This window comes from Asterias amurensis, chromosome 10 (assembly GCF_032118995.1).
Source record: "Asterias amurensis chromosome 10, ASM3211899v1".
NCBI lineage: Eukaryota > Metazoa > Echinodermata > Asteroidea > Forcipulatida > Asteriidae > Asterias > Asterias amurensis.
In genome coordinates, this window is record NC_092657.1 from 13,669,807 (window position 1) to 13,694,718 (window position 24,912).

Genomic DNA, 24,912 nt, shown 5'->3' on the forward strand with positions numbered 1-24,912 from the left:
ATTGTTATAATGTGTTGTACACGTATTTGTTGTAATAACAATGCTTAATATTCGTATAATTCTATGTTTGTATATATTATGTTTGTTTGTGAGACCACACCGGATGACTGTTTTATTTGCATATTTTAGACCAATTTATGTAAATTTACTCAACAGATCATATAATTATGGCTGTTGTTGATCAAACAACCGAGAGAGAATTTACATTTGATATTCATTAAAATGCCAGTTAAAGATGCTATGCCAGATTTTTTGCCCCAAACATTAAAAAATCGAGGTTTAAGTTTGACTTTTAATGGTCAGGAATGGTCAGGAACCATGAGAAAAATTTAAGACGTTTCTTAAAAAACACATAATAATTGGTCACGTGAAACATTGTCGGGATCCCGACAAAAACTAATTTGGAGCACTTAAATTCACTGCTACTAATAATTGGCGGACTTTTTTGAGCAACGGCTCAAATGAAAGCTTGTAACTTTCTCGACCCCCATCAAAATACCAGGTCAAATCGGCCAAAAATTTGTCAAAGCATCTTTAATATATAACTTATACTTATTATTCACTTGCCTTGAAAAGAAAGCTGATGGCCATTGTCATTAGCCTGAGCCTCAACATATGTATACTGACATGAATAGGTTTATGATCCTAGCACTAAAATTGCTTGAACCTCGCCAACAATAAAGAGCCTGTAATCTATCACGTCGTTCGTTAATGGACTGGGTAAGCTGTTACCGTATTGTATGTTATGGCACGTTGCGTCAAAATATATAAACATTTACGAAAAGTCTTACAATAAACAGGCAAATTACAAAATGTTTGGTTATTTCAACTTGGTTTCAGGTGGTTCCTCCGACGTTTACCCCGGGGGAGGGAGGGGGGGGGGGGGGTGGCGGGCCTTATACAGGCAAACTGTTATCTGGCGGCTGATACTTCTGTTAAATACATTGACAATACTGGTAATTATCAAAGATCATTGAATTGAATTGAATTGAATTGAATTGAATTGAATCAGTCTTCTCACTTAGTGTAAACCGACATATGCATTTTAAAGTAACAAACCTATGGGCATTTGAGCTCAATTGGTCGTCGAAGTTGCGTGAGAACTATTGAATAAAGAAACTTTTTTTTTGCAAAAGTTGTGTGACTTCAGATGCTTGATTTCTAGCCCTCAAAATCTTATTCTGAGATCTCGAAATCGAATTAAAGTAATTCATTGTAATGAGAAATTGCCACTTTCTAAAAAAATATCGTTACTTCTAGGGAGCTGTTTCTGAAAGGGTTTTATACTACCAACATCTTCCCCATACTCGTTACCAAAGAAGGTTTATGCTGATAACTATTTTGAGTAATAATAATAATAATGACTTTTAGTGTCCAGTGAAAGTGTTGCTGGTAATTTCAACTTGGTTTTAAGTGGTTCATCCGATGTTTAACCTTAGTGGTGGTGAGGGGTGTCTGGCGGGCCCGATGCAGCTTGTGTGGCGGCTGATAATTTGTTTTTGGAATAGTGTTTTTGGCCATTTCAGGTGGTTCCCCTGATGCTAATAATGACAGTGGACACTATTGGTAATTACCCCAAAAAAGTGCTGGCATAAAAACTTCCCTGTAACACGGAATGGAGCGTTGTTGATAATACATTAGAGAGGTTTCGCAGAGTCGCGGATATTAATACGCATACAGATATCGAACCGTACGCGTTCGCGTTCGCGTCAAGTGAGCTGTGTAACTTTGTTTCGCAGAAATCTAACGTATACCCTCAACTTGAGGCTCAAGAGGACGCTATTAACCAAATGGCTGCACCAATGAACTACAAAGACATGAACAAAATATACTCGTTGTTTACTTACGTGTATGGCGACAGACTCCCGTTTTTAGCGACTATTCTAACTTGTGTACAACGGTTATACGTCACATGGACCTCAACAAGTGATGACGTATTATGACGTATCCGTTCACGTAAGAGTATCGGTGACTCTACGAAACCTCTCTAATACATTGTAAGAACGGCCCCCTCTGAATTAACTTAGTTTTTGAGAAAAAAATAACTTTTGCCGAATTTGATTTGGAGACTTTGGAATTGAATTTTGCAGAGCACACAACTTCGTTTGACAAGGGTGTTTTTTCTTTAATATTTATCTCGGAACTTCAACGACCAATTGAGCTCAAATGTTCACAGGTTTGTTATTTTGTGCATATTTTAAGGTACACCGAGTGAGATGACCGCTTTTTGACAATTACCAATAGCGTCCAGTGCCTTTAAACCACACTTAAAGTTTTCTAGCTTATATTATTGGTGCAGTTGTACTGATCTTTACAATCATTTTATTCATATCTATTTTTGTTTTCCTTGGATGATTACATGTTCATAGTCTTTCAAGAATGTGTTATAATCTAATCAAACATAATTACAAAATTAAATTAAGCCAATTAAGTAGGATTTGAAACTTTGCATGGTGGAGATAAGATATAGAAGAGTTTGCGGTAACACCATGTAATAACAATCTCTAAATGAGTTGGGGTGGTTCTGAAAAGAACCGTTGGGTTAACTCGACGTTTCGATCAGTATGCTCTGATCGTCTTCTGGAGATTAAGCCAATTAAGTACATTTTTCTTTAAAGAGAACAACCTTCTTCAAAATGTGTCTTCTTAAATGCTTAAGCATCAATTTCCTCCTTGTTACAAGGGGGTGTTTTCTTCCTTTATCATTAGTATCTCGTAACTTCGACGACCAATTGATTTCAAAGGTTCACAGGTTTTTTTGTTTTGCGGATATGTTGAGATACACCACGTCATAATACTGGTCTTCGACAATTATCAAAAGTGTCGAGAGCCGGAAACCAAGGTGTGTGTGGGGGGGGGGGGGGGGGGGGGGCTCAGTGCAGTAACACTTTTGTCTGGCGGCTGATACTTTATACTATTGGGAATAGTGTTAATAGTTATTTAAACTTGGTTTCAGGTGGTTCGTAAGGTGGTTCGTAATATACAGCAAAACCTTTGTCTAGCACTGATACTTATATATTAATACAAGTGTTATTTGCCATTTCAACTTGGTTTCAATTAGTTCCTCCGATGTTTAACCCGGGTCAATTGTGAACCCTTTGTGGGTGGGGTTGTCTGTAGGCTATTGCAAATGAGAACCTCGTCTGGCAGAAGACACTCTGTGCTATTTGAATAGTAGGCCTGGTTATTGTATATTTCAACTCAGTTCCATGGGGACATGCATGTACGGATTAATAATCACCATTCGGGGGTACGTGTGACCGGCTTGCCTATGAAGCAGGCAATTTGTCTATTAAAGTCACCTGGAAATATAGTTTTTCATTCTTCAAACATTAGGATAAATGTTTCTCAACTAAACAGTTTTTGTGTTAGTAATTGTTTTTGACGATGTATATGTTTAAAACAAATAATAAAGTTGTGCGGGGGTGACTCCGCCTACCCCTTTTGTGACGTCAATCGAGGAAGACTTTGCCTCGATCGAACATCGAACACACGTACGTGCAACTACATTCAAGTCTAGTCGTGAGTTCGTACGTTTCGATATATTTTTTTTTTTTCATTTTTCCGGCAATGTCGACCAGGTGTAGTGCTGCTGGATACAGCAAAACAACTACAGAAGCCGTCGTGCTTCAAAAATCCGGAATACACTGCACATTTGAAGAGAAAAGTTCATTGTCTAAAACATTACGCCGCCCCAACAATTGTTTACAACTAATGGGATGGTCGAAGAAGGTACCTGATAGACGTAACGAACCTAAATGAGCTTGCGCCAGGCGTCAATATCTTGTGTTGGCACTCCATGCGTTTTATCGCGCCTCTATTGACGTCACGAACAGCGCCCTCTCGGGTCGGTCTTTTTCAAATTTGTAAATAACAAGGAAACTAATTTGTGTAAACCGTAGTTAATTGTTTATTCATCACAACACATATTTAAGTGACAAAAGCTTTAGTTTGAAGAAAAAAGAACACTTCCAGGTGACTTTAAACCAGGTAAAATAGTATGGTCATGGGTGGGGGGGGGGCATTGCATAAGAAATGTGGTAGCATATAGCACATTTAAACTTGCCATTTCCAGGGGTTATGATCGAGCAAGGCATGCTGGGAATAAATGGCGCGGTGGGATCGATCACCCCTGGGAACGTAAGGCGTGTATGAATACTTGCCTGTGGTGTAAAGTGGGAAATTCACGATGCTTGAAATGTGAAATTTCTTACACAAAAAAAAATGATCTCACGTTTTTGCTCGCGTGACGTGCAGCTAAACCTTCCTAGTGAGAATATCGAATTGAAATTAATTTAACAAACTGCAGGTTACTTTTTACATATTTAAATAGATAATTGCACTCAATAAAAACTAAGCATAAAACATAAACGAAAAAAAAGACAATTCTTTCAATTCGTTTACTGACTTCATGGGCCAGTATGTTGCATTAAATAGATAATCTAGCAGTTTAAGTGAAAATAAATCAATTTATATTGACTGTTTATCACTGCTCACTGCATACACAAATTGTTCTTTAAGTAATGTTTGAGAGATGCTCGAATCCCTGGATATTACTTAAGGGAAAATGTTTGTTACGACGCTGAAGGCGCGCAACTGGTTCAGATAACTGAAAGCTGTGTATTAGATACCTTTAGATTCGGGTTAACGTGGACCTCGGTCACGTAAACTACGGCTGTGGTTTTTCCATGCGATGTCAAAACTCTAGTTTTGGGGTCCTCGACTCGTTGAGGCGCCAAGTGTAGATGTATTAATAAATAAGTATTTACATATTTCATTATATAACACTAAATTCATTATTCAGCCAACATTTTACATTATTTACAGTTAGTAATTTTTGGACCACACAATGATATATATATAATTGTTCGAACATTTGCAAGGGTATGGACCTCTGGAAGTGCCATCCGACATCTTGAGATCCGTACATAATTATCTCCGGATGACGACATCCTAAACGAAAATAAGTCGACATACCGAGATAGTTATATCGGGATGTCGACATCCACAGAACAAAATGACGTCTTCCTGTGATAACTTATCTCGGGTTGTCGACATCCTCAATTTTGATGTCGTCTACCCATTGTATATAGTTGAATGAGTGACGCCACTTTGGTTTTCGGTAATTCTACAAGACATTGGATCGCATCAGGTAATCATGTCAGGCGTGTTGTTGGAAGGAAGACGACATCCTACTTTTAAGATGTCGTCATCCAGAGATAAATCATCACAGCAAGACGACATCCTAGATTTAAGATGTCGTCATCCCGAGATAAATCATCACAGGAAGACGAAATCCTAGTTTGTTGATGTCATCATTCTGATATGAGTAATCACAGCAAGACGACATCCTAGTTTTAGGATTTCGTCATCCCGAGATAAATCATCACGTGGAGACGAAATCCAAGTTTTGTTGATGTCGTCATCCCGAGATAAATTATCACAGCAAGACGACATCATAGATGTAAGATGTCGTCATCCCGAGATAAATTATCACAGGAAGACGAAATCCTAGTTTTGTATGTCGTCATCCCGAGATAATTATCACAGCAAGACGAAATCATAGTTTTAGGATGTCGTCATCCCGATAAACATTATCACTGGAAGACGACAGCCTACTTTTTGGTTATCTCGGTATGTCGCCCTATTTTCGTTTAGGACGTCGTCGTCGGGATATATTTATGTCAGGATCTCAACATGTCGGATGGCACTTCCAGATGACACACACCGCAATCATAAATAATCACACCGGATTCACAAACTCCAGACAGTCCTTTACTTTGGACTGGACAAAAACACTGCTAATAAATAACTTCCCATTACCATCCATTTCACTCCTGCCTAATAATTTATTTATTGCATACCCAACGAATGGGTACAAATCGCATCACTAAACAACTCTACAACTGGTCACCAACCCATGGGAAACGCAGACGAGGGCGCCCTAGGACATCATGGACAAATGTAATCCAGAGGGACCTCTCCAGACTGGGCACTGGGTGGTCTGTGGAGGAGGCAGAAGTGGCAGCTCAAGACCGGTCTATTTGGAAGCATCTCACAAGTCAGGCAGCTGATGCAGAAATGCATGATGCTAACCGATGATGATGATACTCGGTACATAAAGCGAAAATTAACATTGTTCGGTAAGAAATTTGTGTTAACTATAATTGGTTAGAATAACTTTATCCATTTGCAATGGTATGTGGTAACACATTTTCTCCACAGCCTCATACCTAGTTTACATATTACCCCACCTACATATTTTATTTGTTCTACTGTCTCTCTAGTCAAGAACATTTCGTACACTTGAAACCGTTTTTTTATGAAATGCATATGGTTAGAAAGATATTTTAAAGGTAGAATATAATGATCCACACAAGTATTACTCATAATTGCACGGTTTTCATTTTAGGTAAAAAAGAAAACCACGCAATTTCGAGACAATATATAGGTGTAGATCATTGTATTCTACTTTTAAAACATATCTCTAACCATATCGATTTCATAACAAAAAGTTACAGAACACTTTTCAATGACCAACTCAAGGCAACGTGTTTCTTTAAGGAGCCGCACCTAACCAATTAAACACCCATATCAAGCATTGTTAAAATGTTGAATTGTACTAAACGGACTACTCCCAGCCTCTAGAAAATCAATCAAACACTGCTAGACTTACAAACTTCCATTATATTAAATTTTCTTTGGCAAGTAAGTCGTTTTGGAACTGCTGTCAATTACCCCCAAACTCCCCTGTTTATTAGTTACCACCAACATACTTGTTACCGGTTTTTATAAACGTAGCATACACTCTCCAAATCAAATAGAACACACTTAAAGACAGTGTACACTATTGGTAATTGTCAAAGACTAGCCTTCACAGTTGGTGTATCTCAACATATGCATAAAATAACAAACCTGTGAAAATTTGAGCTCAATCGGTCATCGAACTTGCGAGATAATAATGAAATAAAAAATACCCTTGTCACACGAAGTTGTGTGCGTTTAGATAGTTGATTTCGAGACCTCACGTTCTAAACTTGAGGTCTCGAAATCAAATTCGTGGAAAATTACTTCTTTCTCAAAAACTATGGCACTTCAGAGGGAGCCATTTCTCACAATATTTGATACCATCAGTCTCTCCCCATTACTCGTCACCAAGAAAGGTTTTACGCTAATAGTTATTTTGAGTAATTACCAATAGTGTCTACTGCCTTTAAAGTCACCAGGTAGCTTGATGAAACAGCGCCCACACCCAGGTTGTGATAACTTGTCAATCATTTGCTGTGATTTATACACTTACATACATTACCGACAACCTAACACCTCAAAGCGCATACAGCATAAGTTTACCGGCAGACATGAAACTGGTTCAATGCGCAGAAACTGGGCGCTCAGCATTGGCGCGAACGAGTTGCTCACGCGACTATCTCCATCCGAATTACCTGAGAACTGAGAAGAAAAAAACAGTAATAAACATAATGGTAGTATTGAAAGACTTGCGAAATATCAATGGACTTATCGGATATCAATGGACACCAACATTCAAATGGAAATGTGCCTATGAGAACCTTTAATTATAACATTATATACGTAATGTGCTTGTAAACAGTTTGTGATATGCACTCATCGTCAGGTGAGCGCGCATGAATCGGTGTCAGGAAAGTGCTGTATTTTTAGAGCGTGATATACAACCTTTGATGATAACACATTAATGAGTTAAGCTTTATACACAGCTATACGACCAGAACATAAATTACAAAATGAAACCTTGTCATCGCAACTCACTCACTACAACAAAGTTTTGTGTCAGGTAAATGTGTCGTGACAAAACACTCAATGTTGCTGCACGATTGATAGCATGATTCGGATGTGTACATCCTGTGCAACATCTGCTCATATACCTTATGTGCATCTTCCTCTGGGCGGCTGAAAGGCTTCCGTCATGGTATTATTATCAGATAAAAATATATATATATCAGATATGGGATACAAACAGAGTGAAAGGGGGTATGTTGTCGGGACTATAAGTGATATATCAGTATTGACTGTTACTCGGTACTTATTACCAGTAACACACTTCGTCAGGCCACTAAAATTGGTTGCACACGTTTGTATTAACTATACATTATTCAGACATGTAGTTGGTGCGGGTCATATTCCTGATCAAATAAAAAGTATCACTCTTCGAAAGTAAAACATCTCTGGAGCCATTCTGCTCCAATGTATTATTACCAGAGTTAAGGAGTGAAGGGGATTTGTAATAAGGGACAACAAAGGTAGCGACGAGTTCTTAAACTGCCGTTGGTTTTAAACGGCAGTTTAATAACGAGTCACTACTACTGCCCGTTGGTCAAAACGCGTAATGAACATAGAAATTCTGGGAAAACTTATCCGTTTTCCGGCGTCATTGATCTATGTACGTGTGTTGCATTTGTATGACTTTGGAAGTTTTCGGATATGCACTCGTGCACGTATAAGTCTTGGTGCAAGACGTTTATCGTTTCCTTATACACACAGCGCGGCCAACTTACCAACAAACCAAGCATCGCCCGTAACAACAAACGCCCTGCACAAAGACAAGCGCATTGTATGCATCCAAACGTATCCGAAAACAACCGGTTATATATAAACAGCTCAAGCTGGTCACTATCAACCGCTTCAACTCCCCAAGTGATGCGTTCTCCACCATTATAAAAAGCGAAACTGTATGGGGTATGTATTATTAAATGTGTTATCCTGATTATTAAGTGACTATATATTTTATAAGTATTGCCCATTTCTCATTACTTACCAGTTGAACACTTCCACTTGAGGTTGTCACGTATGTCAACGATGACGCAAAATCACCGTACTTTACGTTATAGGTCGAAACGCGGTTGTTGAAGTTCCACATTCCCTGGGTGACCAGTCCAGTTATGGTCACTCTGGCGTTGAAGTTGACTTGTATCCATGGAGTAAAGTCTTGATCACTTGATGCGCACCATCCGCCTTGATAAACAAAAAATAACATACCAATTTTGAAACTTACAATTGTTTGTAGGTTGCCTCTGCATTGAGCTTTAAGGCAGTGGACACTATCTTCTCACAATAGTTATTATGATGAAATATTACTTACTTGGTAACAAGTAATGGGGAGATGTTGGAAACATAAAACATTGTGAGAAACGGCTCCCTTTGAAGTAACGTAGTTTTAGAAAAAAGGTAATTGTCCACGAATTTTATTTCGAGACCTCAGATTTAGATTTTAAGATCTCGAAATCAATTATCTGAAAGCACACAACTTCGTGTGACAAGGGTGTTTTTTTCTTCCATTATTATCTGGCAACTTCGACCACCAATTGAGCTCAAATTTTCACAGGTTTGCTAAGTGATACATATGTTGAGATGCACCAAGTGAGAAGACTGGTCTTTGACAATTACCAATAGTGTACAGTGTCTTTAATACACAATTGACTTGAATGCAATCAACAAAGCCGGGTAAAGTCCATTATTGAAAAAAAAACCATCGGTTGCGTCTAATATGAGATACACCGCAGTCATACTTGATCCTGCTATGAGGATCAAAGGAGGATCTGATCTCGAAATGGCAATCAAATGGAGATCACCGGCTAGTGTGAACGCGATCAGGATCAGGATCAGATACTCCATTTTCTTTTCCCTTTATTTCGGGATCAAAGGGATATCAAATTCCGCAAAGGTGATCAACAAAAAAGTGTGAACGCAGAGCGAAATCTAATCCTGCAATTTAAGCTGCTCACATCTTGTCATACAAACGAAAACTTGCCACAATCAATGACCTCGCGCAGTGAGCTGAACTGAACTTCCGTTTAACTATGTGGTGTCAACGGACCTTATGCACATTACGTCGTTTCAGTAGGGCGCCCTCACCTAGAGGTCGAAAGGAGGTTGTTCATTGGCCAATACTGTGCGCCGCGCGTACAAATCAATGCGTATCGATTGTTTCGTCACCGTTTTTCCTCTAAGATGGCGGCTGGATGACGTCAATGCATAAGGTCTATGCGAGTGTGAACGTGGCACACAAAATGCTTGATCTCGCTTTCGGGATCTGATCCTCCTTGGATCCTTGTAGGAGGATCAGGTGTAAACGCGGTGTAAAGGTGGGTTTGCTGTGTCCGAGGTATCATGTGAATGTGCATGGTGGTTTTTGTTCAGTGAAATACCACGAAGACTTGCACAATTTGGTTTTAATCATAAGTGTGCATACAAAATCTTGCCTCACATCAGAGCTTCTTGTGTCATAGCATCAAACGAGAATGTTATCACTTTGGCGGATAACATTAGGTTGTATTACAATATACAATTGTTGCACGCTGTGATGGGATCCATGGCGTTCTGTACACCCGCGGGGGGAAATGGCACCCGAGGCGAATCTGAGGGTGCCATTTGCCACCGAGGGTGTACAAAACCCATGGACCCCAGTCACAGCGTGCAACAATTGTTTTGTTATAAAATGTTAACATTGTTATCCTCTTCTCGAAGTTATGTTGTCATCTTCAAACATTGTTGAGACGGAGCTATGCTTAGTTTAATCATGGTTTAATAAGCAGACGAACAGTTCAAATAAGTAACAATTATTCACCTGGAAATCGTCCAACGGTGGGAACGATCAAGGTGATGTACACCGCGTAGCGAGCATCTTTAGCCATGATACATGCGTATTTGTTGCACGGCACGTGATTGGTTATCGACCAATCAAACGTCACAGTTTGAACAGAGGTATAACAATGGTAAACTGAGAACTGTACCACAATTTTAGATAACTGGAGAGAATACAAACAAATAATCCACGTGTAGTTTCAATCTGAAAATTCGTTCATTGTACGGGATTAAAATCGAAGTTGGTTAGCACGACTTTTTGATTTCATGTATTGTTCCTTCATATGGTTGAGCAATGTTAATGACCAATCGCCCTTTGCAAAATGCACCCTTGGGCCAGAGGTCCCCTGTATTCCGCAAGTAAGAAGTTTGTTAAGGTCAGCAACTTCAAAAACCGTGCTTAATTGACTTGAAGCAAATGTATATAATTGTAATAATGTTGCTACCAATTTTGATAAAGTCGCGTGGATGCTAATTTGGTGTTTCTAAACCCCCTCACTATCAATTGCCGAGCGGTTAAGAGCACCGAATTCAAACTCTGGTATTTCTGATCAGCAGAGTGGGGTTTCGAATCCCCAGCCACGAATCCCCAGCCACTTGTGTCCTTAAGCAAGACACTTAACCATTCCTTCGTCCTTGTTTAACCCACACTTATCAACAAAGAGAAGGGGTTTGCCCCGGTGTTCCTGGTCTGATTGGCAACAAATTGCACCACAGCATCTTGTAAAACATAGGTCTCATAATTAAAAAACGTAGTCTCACATCTGGCAGGAAATACTGCCTGCTACAGCGCTAGGAGCGTCATTAAGTGACGGACATGTGCGCGCTAATGCATAGCGCGACATCTGACTCATTTTCACGTGGCGGGTCACATATAAGAGCCGCAATAATTATTGTACTTTTATTTGAAAAATGTACCTTGATAATTGAGCCTCGCACTGCTAACAGGATCCACGCCGGGCGTCGATGATACTTCGATATCGGTATCGATAATGTCTCCATTCTCCATACCGAGAGGCTCGTCGGAGTCCAAGGAACAAACTACATACAATACAATTTTGTTTTCATGTTTAAACCAAAAGTCACGGTCAAATTAGATCACATTATGTTATGTCGTTTAGTGAGTTTAAAAATACCCGCTGCGATTTTGTTTGAATTGTACACAATCAACTTGGGCGTTCGGGAGTTATGGCAGTTTTAATTATTAAACTTTGAATAAAGTATTTCAAAAGCGTAAGACGTTATCAGGACGTAACTTTAGGGATTTCCTCTTAGTAAATGTCCAACTATAAAATGTGAAATTTGAAGTTGATATGAGAAGGTGGACAACACACGGTCTTACCGCAATCCAAGTATATACTGATACCTCATCCAGAAATTGTCTTATACCCTGTTCACACAGCACTACGACCTTACGAAGGTAATGCCAATCTGCCCGATCTTAATACATTATCAAGTCGGGGTATATATGATCGGCGTCGAAATCAAGCAATTTGGCATGTTGAAGACTCCGCCCAACTTAACTGCTTCTACGTGACAAAGTGTTTCTGACTCCCTGCCACTACGGTAACTGGATATTTTATTGATGTGAACGTCTAGCAGTAACAAGCATACCTTTCTGATCAGTACTTTCTGTGGGGTCACTTTCATGCAATGGGGTTCCTTTCAGACATCCACTTTGAAGTTTCTTCATGGCTGATTTCACCCAATGGTATTTGTTATAAGGCTGACCGGGATCCAGCTCGGGTACTGGGCCATAATAAGACGACATATCCATGCCATTGTTTGCTGAAAATTAAACAAAGACAACGGAACAAACAGTATTTTTACTTATGTTTACATTAAAAGTTACTACCGGGGTAAAATAGAAAAATTGTGTGAGTTTCTTTCTGCACATAAAGCCAACTAAATTGTCTAGACAGATAAACCAAAGACATATAAACGTGAAAATAAAGTAGACAAAGTTCACTCAGAAAGTATCGTTTTCTTGATTTTAAATATTTGGGGGGAAAAAAATTACCAGAGATACACACAAATTGACTCAATGTGACCTTTACTTCCAGTTCAAACTGAAAATGATGAAACATTACGTTTGAAAAAAATCATTACTCGTCAACCTCACAAATAAGAATTGTATCATTTATACGTTATAACAAGTTCACGATTTAACGAATCATTAATCCTGAACCACACATCGGTTGCAAAACCATGAGCACAATATTGGATTTCTAAATTACCGTGTCTTCAAAAACTTAAGCACTGCTACACAGTGTGCGACCCCAAGTGACCTTCAATTAAATTTAAAACCGAAAGTTGTAGTTTCAAATTTGAAATGCTCGATTGCGTGTATTTTATACGCTTTTGTTTCCTAACTTACGTACGATAACGTTCACAACAAAATACGTTTTCGTTGTCTCAAGATATATACTTTATTGTGCTAAAGAATTTCCGTTTCCCCCAAAAAAATATTGCCTAGATACGCGGACAGATTTATGTATTTATTGATACTTTAGTTTTCGTTTAAAGGATTCGAGTACGATTTCAACAGATTGACACTAAACTTACAGTGTTTAAAGATAATGATAGTAGAAAACTTCCCGTCAAATATTACTCACTTACGTGCTGTAGTTTTTAAGAAATGAGTAAAACAAGTCACAACGTAATTTTAGTCCCAGTTATTTTATTAGCATGTAAAAGCGTAATAACCAGAAAATTGCTGTAACGGACACCATTCAAATACAAATCGTAAAAAGGCATTTTTGCAGCACCATCATTATTCAACGAAATACATTTATGTTGAAATTGGCACATACAAACCTGTAAAAATAACAATCATATGAACAAGCACATAAAACCCGCCAACATCCACTGACGATGCAGCAATTTACATGGTAAACAAAAACGACAAATTGTAATTTACCTTCAATACACCACACCAAAAATACGATCAGCAGCAAACTCTTCATCTTAACTAATTTTCAATTTTCACCATGACTAAAATTGTCAGACTGAATTGAAACACGGTACAACGGTATTGAGACTCAAACAGCTATATAAATTTGTCTGCGGCAGCATTGGTCCAGTCTATTATTGATTGTTTAGCATGGGTGTTTACAAAACGGACGAGATTTATTCCAAGGACATCGTACTTTCAATCCTTTGTCACTGCCTTTTCATTGTCGTTCAGTGGAAAGCTGAAATAGCTTTCTCCGGTGCGTAAATATTTAATACGTGATTGCTGCTGACGTGGTATCAAGCACCAGTTGCTCTTTGGCGTAGACAGGGGACAATATTAATGCACAGAGATTTATAATAAATGCACAAAAATATTTTTTAATCGAACACAATATACCAACCATTTTGAACCTTTTAAATAATATATTTTTTTGCAAAATATGAAGTTTCCACTTCAAAGTAAATTTTGTGTTTAATTGTGCTAGTATTTTACCGATTTTCCTTTCACTTTGCGGAGTTACACATGTTGTCTATAAAGTGATATGCAGTGTTAATTAATAATACGCGAGACTCCTCATTTTCATTCCGAAGTTTGAATTGGGTTCCCGTACCGAGGCTTGGTCTCAAATCTAGGTCAATTCTGCGTTTGTTGTTCCTATCCATCATTTGTCAAAGCCGCTCAAACTAAGATGATGGGCGTGGACAGAAAGTCGATAGTTTTATATTTTGATTTTGCAAGGCTGGCGTATTTTCTCCTAGGCTTCATAATTAGACGATCGCGGGGACAGCAAAATCAATATATTTGTATGAAATACTTCAAGTGCCGATTGGAGGTTTGTGTATGGTTTACCAATTAAGGAGCTCTCCCGTCCCTTTTTGTGAATTTAGGTTTACTGACAGCCGTAACTGAGTGGTTGAAGTTGAGTTTGAAACCAGATTGTATCACAGCCAAGTGGTATGGTGTAACAATTTTGAGTTGTTCCGATTGAGACGTCAGGGTGCCTCCAGAGTTACATTTATAAAGTGCCAAGTGGGCTGAACCGTCAATAAATGTATTCAAAACGCGTTGTTTTAAAATCCGCTCCTTGATAAACCGTTTTGTTGTTAACTCTTTCTACTGGATAATTGTATCGCTGAAGTGTATCAACATTTTCATTATTTGTTTTTGTTAAAGTCCCATCAAGTGGAAAATAGAAAATTATTTCCAACATCATTTGAAGTGCTTTCCTCGCTCGATTTTCTCATTCAGTTTATTAAGTGTCTTGTTTTAATTAATTAAACGTTATTCCGCCACATTTTTTGATACGTTCCAACTTCCTTAACTAAAGCTAGCCAAAGGCGAATAAATAGCAGCAAACTAACAATGTAAGTTTCCATGCTGCCACCTAGCGTCTAACAATTCAACATTAACTGAAAGTTGTAGGTGACAGGTGAAGATGGACGGGGATTTACTTTTGCTAGAGGCAACTCTCTCACACGTCATTCACGACCCTCGAACTGTGACGTAAGACGTTCAGGCTACATTGCCTTGTCAAAACCATCATGTTTTGGTTTAAAAGCTCACCAACATAGCCCGTACAAATTGTTTACTTAGCATTTATGTTATTAGCCATTCCCATGTGAAATGAGTCACATGATTTCATTGTGACCTATTCCATATACTTGTACAATGGCTGTTAGCATATTGCGTGTGATGCTGCAACGACTAAACTGTGACCATAGAGCTACACAGTAAAACAAAAAATGGTCGACATATTTTGTTGTCTTAATACCAAAAATACAAACAAGGGTAAGTGAACATTTTGCCACGTATTATTTATTGTATTTGTTTTAATCCAACACATACACTCTATGATGTTAGTGTAATACCTTGTTTTAAAAGTTCGAATTCAGGTTTGGAAAAAAAAACGACAATTATTTTAAAGTAACCGAAAGTAGAAAAACAAAAAAAGGCGTATTATATGAACTATATTGGATGCTTGTCTAGGTGAATATAGGAAAACAAAGTCTCTCAATCGGTTGCATCTCTAGAACAACAGGCGCAGGAAACCAAATTAATTTGAAAATAATTTTCGGAAAAAAAACAACACAAAGATACATTAACTCACCTAGACAGAACTCAAACATATAAAATTGCGGCTTTAGTTTCAAAACAGTGAACGTATGTTTCAAAAGTATTTTGAGAAAATGACAAAACTTGAAACATTGCTTGACTTATTTTTGAGAAACTAAAAACATCATGTTTAGTCAAAATTAGTTTCCTATCAAACAATACAAAGAGGCCACTTAACCCGAAACCTAATAGGTTTGTGTAATATTATGAAATTTATTCCGCCCTGGTAATAGTTATAAAGCAGGACAGTTCTTTTTAGAACTGAGAAGTCTCCCGAACCTCCGATTATCTTCTCCACGGCAGTAGAATAAAGCAAGACAGCTCTCTAAGAACAACTCTACCTGGCAAGTAGATACACACATGGTGTTACCGCAAACCAAATATATATTATGAAATTTGTTTTTGTAATCATTAATTTGTATGCGTCCTCACCCCATTACTCTTAAGTCCATGTAAGTACTATTTTGTGAAACAGGTTTAGCTTTTTAACATTATTTTAGTCTGTTCTAAGTAAGCATGTCTTCGTCCAAGGTTGTTTCCTTTTATTTTGTCTGATTACTCATATCATGTACAATCAATAAAGTTACGCCTGTATCTTAAATACATTGTTCAAACGACGTCGTTAAACAATTTCTCATAACATAACTTTGACAAATGAACACCGTTTACTCAAATTCCATCAAAGACATTTGTTCACTTTTATCAATGCTTTAGTTTATTTTCTCACAACATTGGTTATTCAATCCAGAATGCTGAGGTACATCTATAGACCGTGCAAGATAAAGGGTCTATGTACTTTTTGTAGGACAAAAAACACAATGTCCACAGATTTACACTAAACTTACAGCTTGAAATTACACAGCTTGAAAATAATGATAGTAGAAAGCTTCCCTGAAAATATTACTTGCTGAGGTGCTGTTGTTTTTGAGAAATGAGTAAAACAATGTAATAAGAATAATATTCGTCTCAGTGATCATGAGACGAACATTATTTTAGCCTGTAAACGTATTTTCATGACAATGTTTTACTAATTTCTCAAAAACTACAGCACCTCAGCAACTGATATTTTACGGTTAAAATTTAGTGTAAATAATGTGAACATTGTGTGCTGTGTTAAAAAAAGTACCAAAATCCTCTAAGAGTGTATTCAAGTATTTTCAGTGCGTAGCCATTAATGACAAACCGAATTTTAGTTGGTCAAACATGCGAAAACGAGCGACACTTGCACGGTCCATTGCAGCTTTAGTAACAATGCATTTGGTTGTTTGTAACACATTCATTTACAACATTGTCGTCCCATGTATACCTACCAATGAATGCATTTAAGTCACCTGGAAGTGGTATTTTGTCAAAATAAAGCTTTTGTCACTAAAATATGTGTTTTGATGAGTGGAACATAAATAAACAAGGAGCTAAGGTTCTACAAAATTAGTTTCCATTTTATTCACCAATTTAAAAGAAAGCCCGACCCGAGAGGGCGCTGTTCGTGACGTCAATCGAGGCGCGATATTTGAAGAGAAATTGTATAGTCTGGCCCCGTATACTGCGTCTTGATACCAGATCGGTATGATGCTTACGTACGTACCAAACTACGGTCACGAAGCAGAATGCACGCACTGTATGGCTGCTGTGAGGACGGTCCGGATTACCCAGCGCGGTGGATCGCATGCAGTGCCAACACAAAATAGTGACTCTTGGCGCAAGCTAAAAACATGCCCTCTAGGTTGAAACAATACCCGATTTTTTTCACGTAAGGCAAATGCTTATTAAGGTTCGTCACGTCTTTCAGGTACCTAATATTCGACTTCCCACTTTCTGGGAAAATTGTTGGGGTGGCGTCATGTTTTAGAAAATAACTTTTCTCTTCATGTCAAAATGTGTGGTGTATTCCGGATTCTCAAACCACGACGGATCGAAGTGCTGAAAAAGACGTCGGACCGGACCCCTTTGCAAACTGACCCTATCTTAAGTTGTTTTGCTGCATCCAGCAGCAATACACCTGGTCGACATTGCCGGAAATATGCAATATTTTTTTTTCGAAACGTACGAACTCACGACTAGGACTTGCATGTACTTGCACGTACGTGCGTTCAATGTTCGATCGAGGCAAAGTCTGCCTCGATCGACGTCACGAAAGGGGTAGGCGGAGTCACCCCCAAACAACTTTATATATTTTGTGTAAACATATAAATCGTTCAAAACGATTACTCAAAAAAATATTGAAATGTTCATTAACAAATACTCTAATGTTTGAAGAAAAGAACATTGTATTTCCAGGTGCATTTAAAGAAGAATAGCTTTTTATTGTCGGTATTTTCAAATATCTAATGGCGTATCCGTACTTTTTCCGCAGAATGATTGATGGTTGATCTGCCAAAGTAAAAACATGCCGTGCGTCGAGTTCAAGACATTCAGTTTCCTTAATAATTCTTCTTATGGTTATTAAACTTAGTTGACATGGTGACTAGCACGGATTAACTACAATGATAATATAAACAAAAAGATATGTCACAAGAAAAACTCCGTGATTGTACCAATTGGACCTAACACAAACTACCCTAATGGTTATGCAAATGAATGTATGAATAAAACAATGTTTACATTGACCCGTGTGCATGGAGTGAATGGAATGAAGCGAGTCTATATACCAACTTTGACATATAAAACCCAGGGCTAGAGTTACCACTTAAACACAATGTTATTAGCAACTGACTATGCTATACCCTGTGTGAAATTATGCATGTATAAACCCGAATAACATTCCCCATTTATATGTGCAACCAAATTAAACGGTTTGTCAAAAAAAAAATATGTTAGGTTTCAAAACAGTAACTAAATATAACACCATCACTCAATCAGCTCTATAATGTAGTGGCAATAAAATCAATGAACATACCGTTTAAAAAACCTTGGCGGGAACCTAAACTTCGGGCGAAAAAAATGGGCCTTGACTAGGAACAAATCGTGGAACTAAACCATGGTATTTAGTACCCAATAGCAACAGCTCGACCTCAACAGCGCCCTCAACTAACAGAAACAAAGTTCCCTGACTTTGGGCGTTACAGATGGTGTTAAGAGTAAGAGCCATTTGTGACGGTATTTTATTTTGTTATCAAATCGCACTGTTGCTGATCATTTAGAGGTGCATTGCCGGCAGCCTCATTGGGCGCAAAGTTCGGTAATTGATCACAACAAAATTAAACGTCACACTTATATGTACCAGTTTACTCATTGGTAAGAGTAGCAAATAATGTAGTGTCTTACGTACTAAGACAACTTTCAACTTAGGTTCTAAGCTCTAAACCGCTTAGTAGCGGCGTTTTGTATTGTCTTAGGTTCCATAGTTCTGAAAAAGGCCATGTATGAGTAAACGTTTTAAATATTTCAACAGGTTTGTGTTTTGTTTTATATATAAGGCTAACATGTAAGAAATTAAGAGCTGGACGATTAATTAAAAAAACAAAAAAACATTCGTAACAATTTCATTCTTAAACACACCAACAACTACACATGTAAAACAATTGCAGTCCGCAAAGTTGAGATCTGCTTCATATATTGTTTAAATCAAACTTTTAGTGTTAAACAAAGGATTTCGTTGCTGTTTTACTGTTAGTTGCATTCATTTCTTCTGATCTTCTGACCCTTATGTTTGATTACTTGGCTGCGTAATTTATAACCATCTAATAAGATGATAATCATCTTATATATATTTTTGTTCTAATCTAAGGTCCTCACAGAAAAAAACAAATGCAGAAAGTTAAGTTTTTTTTAAAAGAAAACAACCGTCTTCAAAATAATATACTTTCTTAAACATTCTAACAACAATTTTTTTTTTTAAATTAGCAGATCGCAAGTGATGTGATTTTCAAACCTTAAACCACTTCAGCGATTATTCCTGAAATGGAGTGTATCTGTTTATCTGATCTTTGCAATTATTTATTATTAACCATTTTTGTCTTCTTTTTTTTCGGATGAGTACATGTTTATTGACATAAAATAAGTTTTGTTCCAATCTAAGAAAAACACATAAGTAAAACAGATAAAGAAAATTAAGTTTATTACAAGAGATCAACCTTCAGCAGTATGTACTTTTTTGAACACTCTGACAACGACAAATGTTTCAACTATCACTTCTAACTTAATGTGGCAATCCCTTCATCAATTGTAAACCCCATGTGAAATCATCCAGCATTGATTGTTGCTGTTGAACTCATGTTTGAAGTTGTATCTTTTGATCCATATTTTAGTTGTATCCTTGGATAGTAAACGATAATAGTCATTAAATATTTAATTTCTACCTGAAGCTTACACAGATAAATTTGCAATTAAGTAAACTAAAAGAGAATGACATTCTTAAATATTTACCTTCTTAAACGCTCAACAACTTGTGTGAATCAGCGGTTCACAATTAATGTGTTATCCACATTTTGATTGTTCCTGAAAAGGAAATCAGCTGTTGTAATGATCTTTACATTCCAATCAGTTTCTAAGTTTTTTAAGATTGTCTTGTTTTTTCTAATCTAGGTTCCACACATTTAAATTTAAGTTAAACACAATTAAGCATAATAAAACAGAAGCAACTTCTTAACACGTAGTTTCTTAAAGGCAATGACAACAATACATTTTTGATTTGAAAATGTGCAATATGCAACACACATTGATTTATACTGCTTTAGAATTGCAAGGGTCGTGGGTTCGAATCCCACCCGAGTAAGATGCCTGTGATACTTATTTCACAGGAGTCGGACAAGTACTGAGTATACAGTGCCAACACACACCGGTGTTTGGGAAAAAAAAACAAAATTAATGTTATTTATCCCCGATGCAAGTTTAACATCTATTATATACACATTGATTAACAAAAAGGGTAATATTTTGTTGTGTTATTGATTGATTGATTGATTGATTATTATTATTTTTTTTTTTTTTTATACTACATGCCATTCATTTCTACAACAAACATCAGTTGACCAGAACATTCGGAATTCCAACGGGTTCCCCGTTTTAAACACAGGGTGGTTGAAAACGACCAGGTGTTTGTTCGGAAAACTTGTACCGTTTTGGGGGTCAACATTTTCAAAAAATTTAAATAATCTGCACTGGATATTTATTTTAGAATGTACAAACCAATTATTTAGGAACTGTTGTCGCCAATCACATGTTCCTTTAACTCGACTACTTCCAAATGTTAAAGAAACACGTTGCCTTGGATCGGACGAGTTGGTCTATAAAAAGCATTTGTAACAGTTATTAAACGAATATGGTGAGCAAGATGTTTTAAAAGTAGAATACAATGATCCACACAAACTTGCCTTGAGATTGCGTGGTTTTCCTGTTACTTTGCGAACTTACACGGTCGGCCATAAATGGCGGACCGTGTTATTCGACGATGTAAAAAGAAAACCGTGCAATTTTTTAGGCATGTTTGTGTGGATCATTGTATTCTACTTTTACGACATACATCTATCCATATGCATTTGATAACAAACGGTTACAAACCTTTTTACAAAGACCAACTCGACCGATCCAAGGCAACGTGTACCTTTAAATCAATGAGTTTTATGTCATTGTTATCTCTGACATTAATTTATTTATTAAATCAGTCATCAAGGTACTTCAGATTGAATACTTTGGGGCAGTGATGCATTTTGCGATGATCACTTATATGAATAGTTGTAAATTCGTTCTCATAATGTTTATTTAAGGCACTGGACACCATTGGTGTTTATTCAATTTAGTGTCAAGTCTAAACAAAATGTTAACGAGCAACAGGGAGCTATTGAACATATTATTTATAAACGGCTCACTCTGAAGTACGTTTTTGAGAGATGAGTAATTTCTCACAAACATAATCAAAAACGCCAGCTGCACATTTTAGGAGGCATATAAAAGCCGGCAGTTCTCTTGCAACTTCGATGACCTAATGGGTCACATTTTTAAATAATTGTTTTTGGTTATGCATAGTGTTGGGTTATACCAAGTGAGAATATTGGTATTATAGTCAACTACATATGCCACTATTGCCTTTAAAGGCACAGGACACTATTGACAATTGCTTAAAGGAACACGTTGCCTTGGATCGGGTCGAGTTGGTCTATACAAAGCGTTTGTAACCTTTGTTTATAAAATGCATATGGTTGGAAAGATGTTTTAAAAGTAGAATACAATGATCCACACAAGTTTGCCTCGAAATTGCGTGGTTTTCCTTTTACTGTGCGAACTAACACGGTCGGCCATTTATGGAAGTCAAAAATTTGACTCCCATAAATGGCCGACCGTGTTAGTCGACGAGGTAAAATGAAAACCGTGCAATTTCGAGGCATGTTTGTGCGGATCATTGTATTCTACTTTTACAACATATTTCTACCCATATGCATTTTATAACAAACGGTTACAAACGCCTTTCAAAGACCAACTCGACCCGATCCAAGGCAACGACTTCCTTTAAAATAACTGTTAGCATAAAAACTTACTTCTTGACGATCAATGATATTACAAAACATTGCGATAAACGGCTCCCAACGAAGTAACGTCGTTTTCGAGAAAGAGGTTGTTTCTCACTTAAACACGTAAATTTGATTTTAAGGTATCGAATTAAAGCATCTCAAATCACACAACTTCGTGCGACAAGTGTTGTTGTTTGTGTCAATATTATCATGCAACTTCGACGACCATTTGAGTTCATTTTTTAAGGTTCGTTACGCTGGGCATATGTTAAGATATACCAAATTAGGAGACACGTCGATGGCAATACCGAAGTTGTCCTGTGTCTTTTTAAGTAAAGCTTGTTCGTTTAATGAGTTACAAAACTTGCCGTATTTTCATGCTGCATTTCTTCAGGGAGAAATAATCTGATCCATACCACCAACCTGCCCATTTTACTCCACGTCCGAATGGAACGTCTTCCTGTGGATAGTATTTACCATTCAGATGGGACATGTAGCAGCTTGTAAACCACCAGGCACCTTCCCATAGCTCTGCGCAGTTGGCAATGGTATCTCCATCATTGTCCTGATCCTTCGCTGTGAATGGTTGGCCATTATGACCAAACATTGAATCACTTGTTGTACTCTGAGCATCATATAAACCAACATTGAGAGTGTATTTGTCACCTGTAACAGCAAACTCACCATAAGAAGCCCAAACTGCAGTGGACTGCCAATTATCCATGTCTACTCTGAGCTCCCATTGACCCATTCCAGTAAGGGCACGCAGGATGTCATTCCCCAACCAGAACTCATTTTGCATGTCACCAAAGCCAGATGCGTATTCAGACCAGGTGCGGTAAAAGTCAACAGAGCCATCGTGTCTCCTCTGGAACACGATCCAGCCTCCTCCATCTGTTTCCATATCACAGTAGACCTGTAACCCAGCATTAAGACTTGCAGGGTAGATTTTGTACATGCCATTGTCACGGTAACCGGCTTGATATAACTCAGTACAACTGCTATACTTCTTCACGTTCGGAACGGAAAAAGAAAAAGTGTCCACCCTTTCATCATAGTAGACACTTCCTTGTGATTCGATAAAGTCAACAGGGCTGTTTGCTCTGGTGATATTGTTAAATTCACAACCATTGTTATCTATTTGGTAGTTGAATGATGCACACTGTGGGTTTGAAGAGCAGTCTCGCCCACAGATCACAGGAGAAGATACAGTCTTCAACTGAAACACTTGATTCAGTAAGGCACGGTTTTCAGCCAAGTAGAATGTTTCGATGAACCGCTGTTGGTTTGCACCATGGCATGTTTGAATCAGTACAAACATAAACAAAGTTGCGATAATGACTTCCATGATGATCGTTTGTGTATACTATTATTCGTAATAACTTTTAGAAGAAATGAATCAGGCAGTTATTCATATATTTCTTCAAATCAAGCAATTAATTGAACAGAAGTTGTTGCTGCACACATGTGTAATTGAGTAGGCTTCACTCATCGACTTCACCGTTCACCGTATTCACAGCAGTGAGATAGAAACGAGTGACCAAACAGTATTTAAGGCTTGTCTATAAAGAAACAGACGACTGTGGCGGGTTTTGATTGGCTGTCAAATTATGGGTCAATTTCGATTGCGTGTGTAATACAATTTATTAGGTTTTCCTGTGTGCTTCAGACCAAATCACTGTATTATGCTCCTTTTGTTTGTCTGCAAAAGGAACGTAGCGAAAGCAATTACACAGCCAAGGACGCTGTATCGGCCTATTATTTAAAGGCAGTGGACACTATTGGTAATTTCCCAAAATATTTATAAGCATAACACCTTTCTTGTAAGTAATGGGGAGAGGTTGATGGTATACAACACCGTTATAAACGGCTCCCTTTGAAGTGACGTAGTTTTCGAGAAAGAAGTAATTTTCCACGAAATTGATTTCAAAACCTCATATTTAGAATTTTAGGTCCCGAAATCAAACATCTGAAAGCAATCAACTACGTGTGACAAGTTTTTTATTTCTTTCAATAATATCTCGCAACAACGACGACCGAGTGAGCTCAAATTTTCACAGGTTTGTTATTTTAAATATATGGTGAGATACACCGACTGTGTGTTAACAATTTACAATGGTGTCAAGTGTCTGTAAGGCCAAGTCACACTGTAGCGTTTGCCAACACTATAACAACGCATATATAACACAAATAGAGCTAATCGAACGATCACACTCGCCCTCTCGTGGTGATGGCATACTCATCAGGTCACCAAAATGACCCACTCCACAAGCAGGGCACTGGGGGCCGACCCGGGTGAGCCCCGTCAAAGCTATTCGAACGTACCTGGGCAGACGTAGACCGGGGTCGACCCATGGAAGCTAAACGAATACACACCCATATGCTCACAAATATTGTTATACGCTGACTGACTCTTAAAACCGACATACGTTTACAGAGTAACTAAAAGTTTTTTTTTCGCGTATTTGTTTTGGTTTTTACTGAAATAAAAAGCGGTTCATGCACGTCAGAACCGAGATGAGAGCAATTGTTCCGCTCAATTTGTTTTCTGTAAAAAAAACGCTGCAAAAAAACAATTAACAGCCAAGGTGGCACAATACCGAGGTGTGTAGACTGCAATTACGTGGTGGAAATCATAATTGTTTTTGATATGAGATCTTTAGCGCTATATAGCTGCATGTACGTCAGAAAAGAGAAGTAAATTTGTTCCGCTCCATTTATTTAGTTTTGTAAACGGAACACAACAGAGGCAATTTCACATCCAAGGATACTGTACCGACC

The 24,912-nt window shown here is 37.8% G+C and overlaps 1 long non-coding RNA gene across 1 annotated transcript in view; it reads right to left on the reverse strand.

Annotated features, from left to right (window-relative positions):
- The window catches only part of LOC139942967 (uncharacterized), a 521,441-nt gene that overhangs the window by 190,395 nt on the left and 306,134 nt on the right, over positions 1 to 24,912 (reverse strand). The window lies entirely within an intron of this gene.